At 31.8% G+C, this 16,549-nt stretch overlaps 1 protein-coding gene across 1 annotated transcript in view; it reads left to right on the top strand.

Annotated features, from left to right (window-relative positions):
* LOC150110347 (uncharacterized) overlaps positions 1 to 16,549 on the top strand; it is a 227,789-nt gene that overhangs the window by 18,762 nt on the left and 192,478 nt on the right. Inside the window, exon 2 of the mRNA XM_090396216.1 lies at positions 11,238 to 11,369. The gene's annotated coding sequence lies outside the window, so the exon portion shown is untranslated. The remainder of the gene's footprint in view (positions 1 to 11,237; positions 11,370 to 16,549) is intronic.

The following is a 16,549-nucleotide window of genomic DNA, read 5'->3' as shown; positions in this document are numbered from 1 at the left end:
TCTGCAATCTCTCCGAAACCATCTACATGGTGGAGATATGTGGATGATATATTCATCATATGGCAAGACAGCTTAGACAACCTTAAATCGTTTGTGGATAAAATCAACTCAATACATAGCAAGATAAAATTCACTCTGGAAGTAGAAAACAACAACCAACTGCATTTTTTAGATATTTTGATAAAAAAACAACCTAACAGTGTCAAATTATCCATTTACAGAAAGCCCACAGATACTGGAAGATATCTTCACTATACTTCAAACCATCACAAGTCACACAAACTGAGTATTATCCACATGTTGAAACATAGAGCCAAAAAGTTTATATCAGAATAGGAGGATACACAGAATGAACTCTCACTAATAGCCAACACATTATCACAAAATGGATATCCTCAAAACATCATCAAAAAATATCTATACAATGACAACCCCAGACAAGAAGAATCCAACCGTCAGCACGTTTCTACTGTAGTGATACCTTTCATCAAGTCAATTTCTTATCAAATAGCAAGAATACTAAGAGCCAACAACATCAGAGTGGTCTTCAAACCAACCACCAACATCAGACAAGTTTTAGGATCTCCAAAAGATAAAGTTCCTTTCTACAAATATCCAGGAGTATATTACATTCCCTGCTCCTGTGGTCTTGCCTACATTGGACAAACTTCACGAAGTTTAGAAATTAGACAAAAAGAACATGTTGGAGATGTAAACCACAACAGAAGCATTTCTTCCGGCTTAGCACATCATTTCTACACGTCTAACCACACGATAGATTGGCAAAACAGCTCCATGCCATATCTCGATGACGACTACAGGCATCGTGTGTTTAAGGAAGCCGCAATAGTACTAATAACCGGCGGAAACCTCAACAGAAATCAGGGTATAATTCTCAACAGTTCGTGGAAAAACTTGATTCTCTCTCTCAGTCAATCTGAACTGCAGCTGGCCAGTAATCACATTGCAAGTCTACAACAAACGCGCATGCGTGATAATGAATAAGAACAATAAGCCATCTTTGTCACGCGAAACGTGTAACCATAGATACTAGAACGTTATATTACAACGTTTTTTATGTTCCTTTTAATTTGCATTTACTTTCATATCTCCGTAATACCTTGAAAAAGCCAGACAGTTTGCTGGCGAAACTGGTAGGTTTTAATAAATGTTTATTTGTAAAATACTGGTCTGTATTAATAAAAGTGTATTTCTAATAATTATTTTTGCTGTAGTTTTGCACAAAAAAAAATAAATAAATACAAATATAGACATAGAACCGTAAAGAAATGAATGCTTCTCGTCTTTGTGAAAAAATAGAGGCACTCCCTGTCTACTTCGGAATTCTGCAACTTTCATTCTCCTTCCATATCATATTCTCCCGCCCCCACCTAAAAAAAAAACAGGAATTGATTGGTAATAATGAAGAATTAAATATTTCGCGATTAACTTCATGACAGAAATGAGTGCGGTAATGGAATTTTCGGCGCTATTACCGTAGTAAAAAAATATAAAAATAAATAAAATGCGATGAAATGCTGAAACCTTTGAAACTGTGGAGGCATCTCTGGGTAAAACGAATAAACGGAATGAGATGAAATTTTATATATTGAGACTTTTGAAGGCATGAGGAGATGATTTCACTATTATTTGATACGAGTGTTTTCTTCTAGTCTGGTGGAGTAACAAAAAACTTATAGTAACAAAATTGTCACTTTTCACTTCATTTGTACTTTATTCACAAAACTACAATTCTGTTATTTGCTATGAAATCTGTTTTTAATTTCCTTACACTAAAATAGTATGGGTGGTAAAGTTGTGAAATAAGTTTCAACTCGCAGTCACTTGATTTTAAAGTTTTATGATGTACAGATGTGTGAAAAGAAACGAAAATGTACCTTCTCTTTATTTTGAAAACACCATAAACGTTTTCTCTCTATTTCTTCTTGTTATCTTGTATGAACATTAATTTATTCTGTATTCGCAATCCCCAAAATTTATATTTGTGTTATCTGACACAGTACGATACTTATTTTAAACAGAATTGCGTTAAGGTATATAAAGTTATGGATTTTTTTCATCAAATTGTAAACAGAATAAACATGTAAAAATTTCATTGTGGAAAACACAAGAACATCACACATCTTTGTTCATTTAAGTCTATGATGCATTTTTTAATTTGCTGAAATAAATATTATTATTTACAGAGAAAAAAATTAGAAACTTGTATTACCTAAAAATATTCCAAGACTTTTGTGGTTCACTCATTATTTTACTTTACTGGACACAAAACATCACAACACAATACGATAGCTGCACTGGATGAACAAATTGCAATAACTGAAAAGCCACATGACTCGATTGTTTTCCTTATAGTACTGTTTACCTGACCTTTACAATGACCGTTCCTTCCAAAATGAAACTTTCAGTTTGGTTTTACAGAGAGAGAGAGAGAGAGACAGCAGATAATTTAACCCAAAACGTGACTTAAACTCTTAACGTTTGGTTATAGAAAAAAGGATTGTACTCTCCAGATAACACAAATACAAATTTTATCTTTCCCTAACACAAAGTAATATAAAAACACATCAACAATATATCCATCAACATGCAAAAACATTACTAACATTATAGTCATAGGGTATGATTTCTCACACTTGTACGAAAGTTTTTTCATTTCTGTTCTTGGGAACTTGTTACTGTAGTAAAATTAAGGGTGACATTTTTATTTATTTTTAACCAATACATATATTTTTGAGCATTGTTAAAAGCACAGAATCTTTCATTATGTTTCCAGAAACATATAAATGTACATATTATGTTTTCACGTTTTGGGAATCCAATTTCATTTAAATCAAGAACAGGTCTCCCTATCAAGCCCATCAATGTAATTGATTTTTCTCTTCCTTTGGTGAGCAATATTTCATATTTGCATATTGATTCTCTTATCCAATTTTTTAGTTTGTCCAGAGATAGTGAACCAATTTCCCACTTCAGCTGATGATTATATTTTATTAACCAAGACTTCTGTTTTTTAACTCTTTCGTTGAGTCATCTGAGTGAAAGTTTCATTTTTGAAGGAATGGTCAGGATAGGGTAGGGTAAACAGTACTATAAGGATAAACAAACAAGTCAAGTGACTTTGGACTAATGGTAATCGTTCATCCACTGCAGCTAATGTATTGTGTATGCAATTTTGTGTCTGGTAAAGTAAATATAATTGCTGAGCCACAAAATTCTTTAAAGGTTTCTTTGTGAAAATCTCTAATTGTTTAGAATTTTGTAACAGAAAGTTAACATAAAATAAAGGATCCGAGCTAATAATCAGTGAAATAATAATAATAATAATAAATAACTATTTATTTGTGGTGCCAAATGAAGTAAAGTAAGGAGAAGAATTGAAATGGGTGAAAGATATGAAATTTCAGTAATCATTGGTATAGTTGGTGTTCAGTTTCCTTCAAATAAGAGTTTAAATTTATTTCCTAAAGAAATTTGTATTTCTAATGGAATTATTGTAAGATATGCATTAACAAAATCACCATATAGCTGGAATGAATTACCTGAAAGAGTTAAAAAACAGAATTCTCGGTTAATAAAATATCACCATCAGCTGAAGTTGGAAATTGGTTCACTATCTGTGGACAAACTAAGAAATTGGATGATAGAATCAACAAGCAAATATCAAATATTACTCACCAAATGAAGAGAAAAATCAAATACACTGATGGGCTTGATAGGGAGACCTGTTCTTGATTTAAATGAAATTGGATTCCCAAAACGTGAAAACATAATATGTACATTTATATGTTTCTGAAAACATAATGAAAGATTCTGTGCTTCTAACAATGCTCAAAAATATATGTATTGGTTAAAAAAAAATAAAAATATAACCATTAATTTTGCTACAGTATCAAGTTCACAAGAACAGAAATGAAAAAACTTTTGTTCAAGTGTGGGAAATCATACCCCATGACTGTAATGTTAGATTAATAGTAAGGAACATAAAATAGAATGCAGTTTACACTTTATTTAATTTCTGAATGGCCGATTAAAAAAAATATAACATTGAAAATAATATTTCAGTGAAATAAAATGTGTAAACTTAATTGAACAAATGGGTATCATTGAAGTGTTATGCAAATTTAAGTTTGGAATTTTTTTTTTTTTTGGAAAATCCACTCAGTGATTTAAAAGTTATTTGTTCATGTAAGCCCTCAAATATTTCAAAAAGCTGTGTAAACTCTTGGAAGCAAAAGAATCCGTTATTAAATGAATAGCCAGAATTTTAATGGAGAGAATTTCACCAGAAAAGTGACAATCTAACCAAATAACAACCAAATTCAAACTCGTACTTTAAGTACGACTGTTAGAATTTGGTTATATTACAGAGACACAGTAGATATTTTAACCAACGAGTTACCAAAACTCTTAAAAAAATTTTGATGTAGAAAAAAAAAAGGTGTCGAATACTCTGCAGGTAACACAAATACAACTTTGGGAAATGACAAGACAGGATAAATTAATATTCATACAATGGAATGAGAAGAAAATATATGCTGTTTTCAAAAATAAAGAGAAGGTACATTTTCTTTTCTTTACAAACATTTGGACATGATAAAAGTTTAAAACATGCGACTGGCAGTCACATGTTTTAAACATGTGGCTTCCAGTCATATGTTTAAAACTTGTTTATTTTTTCTTGGAAGATCGTGAAAAGCCGCCTGATGGGTGGATATGAGCCGCATGCTGATCGTGAGCCACGTTGTGGCCACTCCTACACTAGAGTGAGACAGGGATAATTTTAATTTGCTACGATTTTTAAATAAAAATAAATAATACGCACAGAAATCGGAAACAAAAAGTGATCACTTGGAAAATTATTATTAGTTTTCAGGAACGATTCAAAAAAAAAAAACAGAGGCTCAAATAACTCGTTTTACTTTTTTTTTTTAATTAATTTGCATTTTTTTTTCGAGTTCTTTATTGTATGTTTTATATTCGAGTACAAAATTTTCGAATGATCATGTATGTAACCTAAGATCAACAGCTCGTCCAGGTTAGGATATGCACGAAGTCACAAAAAGTTGGGTAATGCATTATTATTATACGCACATGTTCTAGCGACAGAGCTCGGAATCAACTTAACAATTTATGCTAACTTATAAATTTCTTTGAATGTAACCTGAAGTTGATTTTCCTCGAAGAATTTTATTAGGTTTCCTACAAATTCATCAGAAAATAAGAGTACCTTCAGTTCATTTTTCAAACAATGCAGCCAAAAATTGGGCATAAAAATTCTTTAATTTTTTAAATATCATCAGTAAATGTCTTTGCATTCTGACCACGTTTGTAATGACATGGAAGAACTAGGACAAATTCTTTACATAATTAACAAGATCAGTAATAAGAGAGCACTTCAACTAAATCCTACCAAGACAAGGATCATGGTTATCAAAAGATATACAAACAGTGACAATCTTGAGAAATAAGTTTACCTTAATGAAAGAGGAATTGAGGAAGTCAGCAAATTTGTGTACCTGGGGTCCATTATTAATATGAAGAATTGATCCAGTGGACATCACAAGAAGGTTAGGGATGGGCAAAACAACAGGCAGAGACTTGTCTAAAATATATAATATGGATTTATCTCCATAGGAACAATGTTGAGGATTATAGATGTAGTTGTTGTTCCAACAGCAACTTATGGATGTGAGACTTGGAACCTAAAGAAATCAGATAAGAAAAAGATAATTGCTTCTGAGATGTGGTGGTAGAGAAGGTTGTTGAGCGTATCATATACTGAACAGCGTAAAAATATATGGGTGTTGGTTGAAAAGATCAGAAATATTTACGGTACATTAAGCATATTGACAAAAGAAAGTTAAAATATTTTGGTCACTTTGATAGGAGGGAACGACGACATCTCAGAACATTAATAGAGTTTAAAATTCCGTAGATAATCAATGAAATGGATGATGGTGTGTGGTGCAACTAATCTTCAGAGATTTGAAGTCTACAAAAAATCGAACAACAGGATCACATGGCAACGCTTGGTGTGACATATTACTGAGCATTGAAATGAACAGACGGCATCTGTGGATGTCCAGTGAACATGCAGATAGATGATATCTTAAGCTTTCCCGTTTCGTTTTAATATACTAATACTCCTACTTAGTATTACCTCTTAGTTAATTTAGGATTTGGGTATCTTGATAGGTTTCCATTCCTCGAATTCTGTGCGTTATTGCTACAGCTTATGGATCTCATTTTCTGAAGGTAATACTTTACATCAATAACCAAAATACTCTACACCAATAAACCAATCTCAATTTTAGTCGTCTCCTGGATCTAAAACACCCGGTAAAACAATAATTCATATTTAACGTATCTACCATCCCGCAATTGCTAAATATGTCCTATACATCTCAGACAACTCATCTTTATTTCAGTAATAATATCTCTTTGATTGAATTTTTTCAATTATTCCTTTCTTCACCCTTACTATCCTAAATTTTATATCGTCATTAATTGGGTAAAAGAACTTTCTTCGTAACCTTCGTTCCCATATTTCTAATCGGGGTTCAAGTTAATCGAAATTTTCCCATGTTTCGCAACCGCACAAAAGTACGGATTTGAGGATTATTTTATTTATCAGACGTTTACTTTTATTTATTTTATTTTATTTTTTATTTTTATTATTACGAATAATACAATAACAAGGTGTATTTGATGCAGTTAATCTACCCGAAAGTTGAAATGAGACATCATTATTTTCTCTTATTACGGAACTCAATGATTTGAACAGACCTACTCGTTCAAAGGTTTCTGAATATGCTATGAAACTGCCTATTTTGATTTTTTTTTTAATATCTCTGGCAACAACAGTTTTATTTTTAGAATTAACTTGTGTGTATACCCATTTTCTTTCCCGCCAAACTCATTTCGTTATATCCTTCCGTAAAACGTCTCTCAGTTCTTCAAATACCGAGCACATCAGATACAAAAGCAAGAAAGAATAGATTATTATTCATATACACAAAAGCCCAAAACTCCAGATTTATACGAATAAGTTCTATTAAACGCAAAGGTTGAAAAGTACTGCTGATTCCTATCTTTCTTATCTTAATCTTTTGGTATCCTAAACAATGGTGTGAATTCCCCTGGTAATTTTGCTCTACTCACGGTATTTCTGAGTGGCAATGTAGGTAATATTTTCAGTTGGAGGAAGTTGTAATAATCTCATGCATTTATATAGCTTATCTCCACTAATATTATGAGAGGCTTGAATAAAGTCCTTAAATAAACGGTGCATATTAATGTTAAACACGCAGCATTCTTTCAGTACTTTCGGTAATATAAAAATCTGGTGTATTGCTGATCTATGATATCTAAATGGGCATTGATATTCACACAGCAAATCGTTTATTAGTGAAAGTCATGTATATTTGCAAATAATTTGAACATCTCTGCTAACAGTATTATTCCTTCTATATCAGGGGGAATGAGAAGTCATTTTTTCTCATAGATATGGAAGATAATAGCAGAAACCCATCCAGTAAGAATAAACTCAGCTTGCGATTATTCTACCAAGAACTCATTGATCTGGTTAATATTGAGTGAAATGTTTAAATAGAACGATTTTTATTTTGCGGTCATCCGGTACGTTATTTTCTTTCTCGGTAGGGGTATTTACTAATCGTGTACATCATTTCTTTTCTCTGTCACAGCCTTTCTTATACTTGCTTCGAAGGTCATTAAATTCTTCTTCTTAGGCACGATAGTTTGAAACATACATTTTTCTGAAGGAGATGCTCAAACTATTTTGCCTAACACATCAAATTAGCTTCCTTTCATCCAAAAAAGTTGTCTTCACAAACCGTGCAGTAATTGTTTCAGGGCTGAAATCCGCCTTTCATTTTTTCCATCTTATTATTAATTTTCTTAATTTGTATTTTTCAAATCTTTCTATTTCAAATTGAGAAAATCAATTTGATTAATAGTTGCCTTTTCGCTTTCACCCTCCTTTCTTATTCTTTATATTTTAGCCTGCTTTAGTTTTTAGATATAATCTTTCTAATTTGCTCGAGTTTTCCGTTCAACGTCTTTAGACTAGATGTATTTCTAACTTCGATATATTTTCTACATTCCGTATGAAAACAGTCATTTCGATAATTTTTGTAACCCTGAAAGTCTTGAATACTTTGGACGTTTTATGTTTAATCATTTATAACTTGTATGTATATTCATGTAATTGATATATTTGTTGGCTTTTGTCTCAATACTTCAGCACTGATTTTGTCAGATTTTCGTACAGTTTAAATTTTGTATGTCACATCTTGCTGCGTTCTTTCCACTCTACCTACTTTAGTCATGTTTATGTTTATTGTAGGTTTATATTTAATTCTTACCGAGCAATGAACCGTATCACAACATGGTCTTCAAACCTTCTTAAATCAAAAACATCTGTCACTTCTCTTCTAACATTGATCGCCTGATGTATCTGGAATACTATTTTTCTAACTTCCGACATCTAGGTAAATTTATACAAGTGGAAGCATGTTGTATATATGAAACTAATTCTGCTACTAGTAAAATCAATTCGATCCATTCCTCTCTCTCTCTCGCTTAAAATTGCTGATCGGAAGGCCCTCTTTCTCATTTTCGCATATATCTATTTACAAGAATAAAAACCGCATGGTGCGGAGACTGATAATATAGAATTTCAAGTGATTCATAACAGATTTGTCTTGTTGAATAACTAGTCGATTGTTGCGGGGGTATATATACAGTATATGAATGAAATATTGATCACCTTAAAGATATTTTTCATTAAACAAATTCGATCATTAACTCGTTTAAAGTGAAGAAACAAGTGGTTCCATTTTTATCAAAGAAGAACACAGAACCAAAGGCATTGGACTGCAGCAGGCGAAAAAAATCCGTTCAATTTTATGAAACGAATGAATCCTTTCATTTCAACAAAATGAATGCTAGTATTCTAAATCTACATAACTGTAGTTATTCACACACTCTCCTTAATGCATCTGATCAGTTCGAGATGAAGATATTTTAAATTCCAAACTAATATTCACAATCCTGTTTGCATTCTTCACATCACACAGGAAGAGAGACTAGTTAATATTACTAACGATAATGTTAATAACTTGAGTTTTTAAAGGGAATCATTGCTGAACCCAAATTATCAAGCAGGTTTCCGGCAATAACCCAAGGGAAATGGCTACCAATGTTGATATTTGTAATTTACGACACGAATTTTCTAAACTGGAACTATTCTTTAACTCCGATCAGAAAACAATGGGATTCGTTGTTAACGGTGATGTTTTATTAACCCGGTACGCACAGTGTAGAAAGAAATTCACTCAAAAAATAACTAAAAACCATATTTTTAAATTCCTTGATCGTCTGTTATAATTATAACAAATAAGAGTAAAACATTTATAGCTACATGAATATTATATTTATAAATTAATAACAGTAAAATGCTTTCCCTCACTAGAAAATTATTTCCTGTTAGTGAGGTAATTTTTAATGCTTAAATTTCTTAAATTACATTCAACTAGAGAGATTTCTGAACGAGAATTTCATTGCTAATTAAACAAAGTTTGGAAGTAGGGAAGAAAGAACTTATTATCATTTTACAGTATAGCGAAATCGTACTATATTAATAAACAAATTTCAAAGGCAATTTATCTGATATTTGTTTTTTGAGGAAGGCTTGTTCCATGAAAACGAGAATATTTCTGGATAGTTTTCAAAATAATTGAAAGATTCTTACAAGTATCATGAGGAACTTAACTTTAGTTCACAAGGCTGTTATTATAGTCGTACAGAGTTTTTTTTTTGGTTTTATGTTTTGTTTCGTTTGCTTTAAGTGACACAACACCTGAAGAAATCATATTTGACGAAACATGTGGTGTACTCCATTGAAATGAATTGGTTTCTAATTTTTCGGTTTCATTTAGACGGCATATCCAATCACAGAGTAAATGTAGCTACTTCTTACACACACACACACACACACACACACACACACACACACACACACACACACACACACACACACACACACACACACACACACACACACACACACACACACACACACACACACACACACACACACACACACACACATTAATTCCAAGTCTACAAAATTCTGAAGCGGGTGCTTAAAATTCATTTAACAGATTATTTAACGTTGACAACCATCATTACTTTTAATTTTTTAAACGATTTATTGTACAGGATGTCTTATCAAAAAATTAGTAAAACACGGTGTTGTAAGGAAAAACATAAGACATTTTTCATCTCCATAAAATAAGAGGAGATCGGTTCGCAGTAACGGAGAATTCGCTCTAATATATCATAGTACGTTATTCATTGATGTACGGGTATTTTCAAAGAATAATAATCATTATCTCGAATTTGCTTACTTAATTTTCCAAATAACGTTAAAGAATAATTCACAATCCTAGTGGAATAGGAGAAATAGGCTTTGATAGTACAGGGTAAACAGTAATGTTCTAGAAACCGTTTAAAATTGAAACATCATTTTTCGAAGTATGTCGGTTTATCAATACGAAGCTGGTTTTAAAAAGTTTCAGATTTATGTATATCTTATTCCTTGAAATATCGGTACCGAGGAAACAAGTGATCGGTATAACGAAACGAATAGAACAAGGTTAAATCTGGAACCCCCCTGAGTAGCAAAACTAATATATCCTTACATGCGAAAAAATCCAGCTAAGTCTTCCATCATATTGATTAAATTTTACTATGAAACAAAGGAGATATTATGGAGATTAAGTTTCGCTATTATCACGTGTACGAATTTTTTATGTATAAAATATTGTGGATAATATTCGTTAACTATTGTGGTCTTAAATATGTGAAGTTCGGGATGGATTTAGACTTTCGGATTTAGTTTGAGACGAGCAGGACTCTAGATATTTCGGGTTTTTGTTCAGATGTAGTTTTCATAGAAATCCATTATATATATATAATAACAAGTACAACGAATAATAAAATGCTTTCATTAGTTAATAACATTTTGTGACACAATATTTTATTTGAAGCAGATGATTATTAGGAATAACAGAAACGTTCTTATATGTAACAATGAAATATTTAAGCTACTTAAAAATGAGTTCAATTATTACTTCCAACCGACCTGTTTATCGTTACCTCACTATTAGCCTTTCTTCTTGAAATAGAGATAAAAACTTGTGATGATGCAGAATTGGTGAAATGTCCACCTCCAAACGAATGTACTTATAACACGAATGACGGGGCGCAATGCACTTGTGCAAATGGATTCGAACGAAAGAGAGAGGACGAATGTGCAGGTAAGTGATTTCAGAAATATATTTCTATTTGTTCAAATGGAATATTTAGTTAAGAATATTACAAAATTTCCTACAGCTAAAAAAATAATTTTCTCTCGTATTGCAATCATAGCGGAGTAACTAAAAGCATGAAAATTTTGGTTTTGAGGTTTAAGCACTTTGTGCTAATACAATGACAATTCATTCTATCAGACAGTTAGTATGACATATTAAAATATTAAGGAAATAATGATTTTTGCAAAATATTTTAGCAACGCGGTAAAAAAATAAACCGTAATTAATCTGATTAACTAAAGTAGTGAATTCTATTAAATGTTTCATAATTTCCGACATCGAGCACCAAACATTCCTTTTTTTTTAATAATCTCTGATGAAATGTTCTTCCCTAAGTGGATTATTCGTAAATCCAAATAAAATTGCCTAATAGAATTAAATTAATCTGGAATAACTTGGTCGAAAACAGACATACAGTATTCACGATTTTCGAACAATCCAATATTTTCTCTTCAGGAAAATTATTGTTCACATATCTTTCCCTCTAAACAACTATGCAATTTCCATTCTCCGTCAAACACTGATATTTTTACACATGGCTGCTAATGTAAATGAGGAAATAAAGTAACAATAAGAATATTGGGTTGAAGGGTTGAACTATAAATATATATAAATCTGGAATCAAATGAGAAGAACTCACCAGAAATGCTTTGTGAGGAAACAAGGTGATAATACAGGAGACAGCCAAGAATTATCTTGAGGGAATAAGAAGACCGAGAGATCAATGGATATCGGATTCAGCATGGGAACTAACCAAAAGAAGGGGTTGAAAAATCAAGGAGACACACGCACAACATGTTTCTAACATGTTGTTGGAGATTATATAGAGAAGTTCAAAAGAGCCATCATGCAGGAAAGAAAACGTTCTACACAAACTAATGTGACTAGCTTCAGTTCCAGATGTGGATGCTCAATTATAATAGCATGGTTTATTTAGTTCGTGATTAGAGCCGAATTTTAATACCAAAATGAATTATTTCAAATAGAGGAATAGAGCATTACTAACAGGAAAACGGAATTCAAAAACAGATGGAAATAATACTGTGAAGAACTGTAGAGAATAGTGTCGTAAGAAAAGGCAAGGAATTTGCCCTAGACTCGTCTCATATCAACAGCAATTTTAGCTATAGTCTACCTGACTAGGATAGTTCTGCCATTAGGTACTGGCATAACGTGATCTCATGCACTCGCATTTGCACAACAATGGAACAAGAGAACGGATTACAACGAAAATTCAAACTTGACTTCAGTTCACAAGTCTGTTATTATAATCGCACAGTGGTTTATGTTTTTTTATATGTTTATTTTTAATTTGCTTTAAGTGTTACCACACCTGAAGAAGTCATGTTTGACGAAGCATGTTGTTCGCTACATTAAATTAACTTGATTTCTAATTTCTATGTTTCATTCATTCAAAAAAGATGACATATCCAATCGCCAAGTAAATGTAGCTACTGGTTATATATATATATATATATATACAGTATATATATATATATATATAATTTCAGGTTTAAAAAATTCCTGAGAGGATGTCAAAATGTATTTAACAGATTATTTTACGTTGACAACCATCATTACTTTTAATTCCTTAAACGATTTATTGTGAAGGTTGTCTTTTCTAAAAATGGGTAAAAAAAGGGTGTTGTTATGAAAAATACAAGAAATTTTTCCCTCCTGAAAATGAGCGAGATCCGTTCGCAGAAAAGGAAAAGTCGAGCTAATATATCATAGAACGTTATTCATTGATTTACGGGTATTTTCAAAGAATAATAATTTTTACCTCAATTTGCTTTCTTAATTTTCCAAACAAAGTTAAACATTAAATTCTGGAGCAATAGGTGAAAGAGGCTTTGATAGTATAGGGTAATCAATACTGTTCTGGAAACCGATTAGAAGTGAAACACACCATTTTTCTAAGTATGTCGGTTTATCAATACCAAGCTAGCTTTAAAAATTTTCAGATTTATGTATATCTTATGCTTTGGAATATATGCACCAAGGAAACAAGGGATCTGCATAACAAAACGAATAGAACAAGATTAAACCTGAAAACCCCTAAGTAGCAAAACTAATATATCCTTACATGCGAAAAAATATATCCAGCAAAGTCTTCCATCATATTTATTAAATTCACGTATGAAACAAAAGAGATGTTATGGAGATTAAGTTTCATTATTCTCCACTGTACGAATTTTGTGTGTATAAAATATTGTAGATAATACTCCTCAACTATTGTGGTCCTAAATATGTGAAGTTCGGAATAATTTTAGACTTTATATATATATATATATATATATATATATATATATATATATATATATATATATATATATATATATATATATATTAGGATAACCAAGTTATTTTGTACACTTGGTTATTTCAACTCGTAATCCCAAGTATGCAAACAATTAAGTTTCCGCCTGAAACAAAGTTCAAGTCTAAAGATGATACAACACCACGGCAACTCATTGTAAAGGTGGTAAAGCTCTGATCATTATTCTTAGTATTTTCCCATATTCTCCCATAATGTAAAGCACATCTCACTAGAAGATGTATACTGCAATACTACAATGCATTATGGGTGGGGTCACTACCCAGACCGGTTTCAACCTTTTTTGAGATCTCCTCAGTGAGCAGCTAGATCCTAAATAAATATAAATATAAATACCAAGGTTATAGTAATACGGAGCCTTATCAACTTTACCTATAGAAGTTTCAACAAGGTGTTTTTATTTTTAATAAAAATCTCTGCAGGAGGTATAGATGTAATAAATTTTTTATTAACTTGGGGATATTGTATATTAGGATAACCAAGTTATTTTATAAACTTGGTTATTTTAACTCCTAATCCCAAGTATGCAAACAATTAAGTTTGCGCCTGAAACAAAGTTCAAGTCTAACGATGATACAACACCAGGGCAACTCATTGTAAAGGTGGATAAACCTCTGCCCAGACCGGTTTCAATCTCTTTTGAGCTCTTTTAACTCCTAATCCCAAGTATGCAAACAGTTTGCATACTTGGGATTAGGAGTTAAAATAACCAAGTTTATAAAATAACTTGGTTATCCTAATATACAATATCCCCAAGTGAAAAAATTTATTACAACTATATCTCCTCCAGAGATTTTTATTAAAAATGAAAACACCTTGTTGCAACTTCTATAGGTAAAGTTGATAAGGCTCCATATATATATATATATATATATATATATATAATATTCATCAAAGCTTGATTTGCTTCCTCAGTCTTAAGAAAAGGCTGGTTATATTCCACTAATTCAGGCCCTACCCAAGGGCCTATGAGTTGTGAAAATACTTTCTGAAAATGAAAGCTGTGCCGAGCAAAGCGGCCTTTTGCAGCTGCCCAACTTTTAATCCACCTAACTCGAGTGCTTCTAGATGTTTTTTCAATGTTTTAGGGATGGCGCCTAAAGCCCCTATTATTATGGGAACAACTTTCGTTTTCTTTTGCCAGATTCGTTGAACTTCAATTTGCAAATCGCAATATTTTGTAATTTTTTCATTTTATTTGTTGTCAATACGACTATCTCCTGGTATTGATGTTTCGATAAACGTAACACCCTTGTTTTCACATTTTTCAACCACTGTGATATCGGGTGTGTTACATTCCAAGCTTTTGTCAGTCTGGATTTTGAAATCTCAGAGTATTTTAGCTTTTTCATTCTCAACCACTTTCTGGTGATCTTTATGCTTTTAATAGTCTTTAGATACTTCAAACCCATACTTTTTACATAAATGCCAGTGGATTATCTTAGCTACGTTATCATGCCTTTTACGGTACTCAATTTGTGCGATTTTGCTGCATCCACTTATAATGTGGTCTACCGTTTCTTCCTTTTCTTTGCACAATCTACATTTACCGTCTTCTTGAATTTTTTGTATTTTTGCCTTCATAACGTTGGTTTTAATGGCCTGTTCTTTTGCTGCAGAAATTACTGATTCTGTTTCTTTCTTTCAATAACTTGCTTCACTTGTAATAATCCTCTACCTCCTTTTTTGCGTGATAGATAGAGCCTATCAATGTCACTTCGAAGATTGAGGGCATGGTGCATTGTCATTAATTTTCGAGTTTTTCAATCTAAATCTTCCATCTATAGTTGGGTCCATTCAACAATGCCTGCTGAATATCTCAAAACAGGTATGGCCCAGGTATTAATTGCTTTTATCAAATTTCCAGCATTAAGCATTGATTTAAGGAGTTTTCTTAGTAGTCTTATGTATTCTGCTCTAGTTCTTTTTTTTGATCTTATTGTGCAGAATTTGTGATGCCTCTAAAATTCCCAAATATTTGTAGCTGTCTATATATATATATATATATATATATATACATATAATGACCTAGGTAATAACAAATACAACGAATACTCAAATGCTTTCATTAGTTACGAACATTTTGTGCCGCAATATCTTATTTGAAGCAGATGATTATTAGGAATAACAGAAACGTTCTTATATGTGACAGTCAATTTTTAAACTGCTTGAAAACGAATTTTAATCATTACTTCACACCGACCTGTTTATCATTACCTTACTCAACATTTCTTCTTGAAATAGACAGAAAAACTTGTAATGATGCAGAATTGGAAAAATGTCCACCTCCAAACCAATGTAGTTATATTAACCAATTAATAGATATGATGGGGTGAAATGCGCTTGCGCAAATGGATTCGAGCCAAAGGGAGAGGAAGAATGTGCATGTAAGTGATTTCAGAAATATATTTCTATTTATTCAAGAAGAAAATTTCATTAAGTAAAACATGAAAAATATAAAAAAATTTCCTACTGGTATAAGGAATAATTTTCTCGCGTATTTCAATCATAGAGGAGTAACTAAAAGCATGAAAATATTGGTTTTGTGGTTGAAGCACTTAGTGCTAATTCCATGAGAATTCGTTCAATCAGACAGATAGTATGATGCATTAAAATATTAACGTAATAATGATTTTTGCTAATTATATTATAGCAACGGGGTAAAAAAATAAACCGTAATTAATCTGATGAATTAAAATATTGCATTTGATTAAATGTTTCATAATTTCCGCACAACATCGAGCAGCACCCAAACATTCCTTTTTTTTTAATAATCTCTGATGAAATG

Source organism: Typopeltis vanoorti, chromosome 1 (assembly GCF_054136105.1).
Source record: "Typopeltis vanoorti isolate ZY-2024b chromosome 1, IOZ_Tvanoo_1.0, whole genome shotgun sequence".
NCBI lineage: Eukaryota > Metazoa > Arthropoda > Arachnida > Uropygi > Thelyphonidae > Typopeltis > Typopeltis vanoorti.
This window is presented reverse-complemented; position numbering and strand designations above follow the sequence as displayed.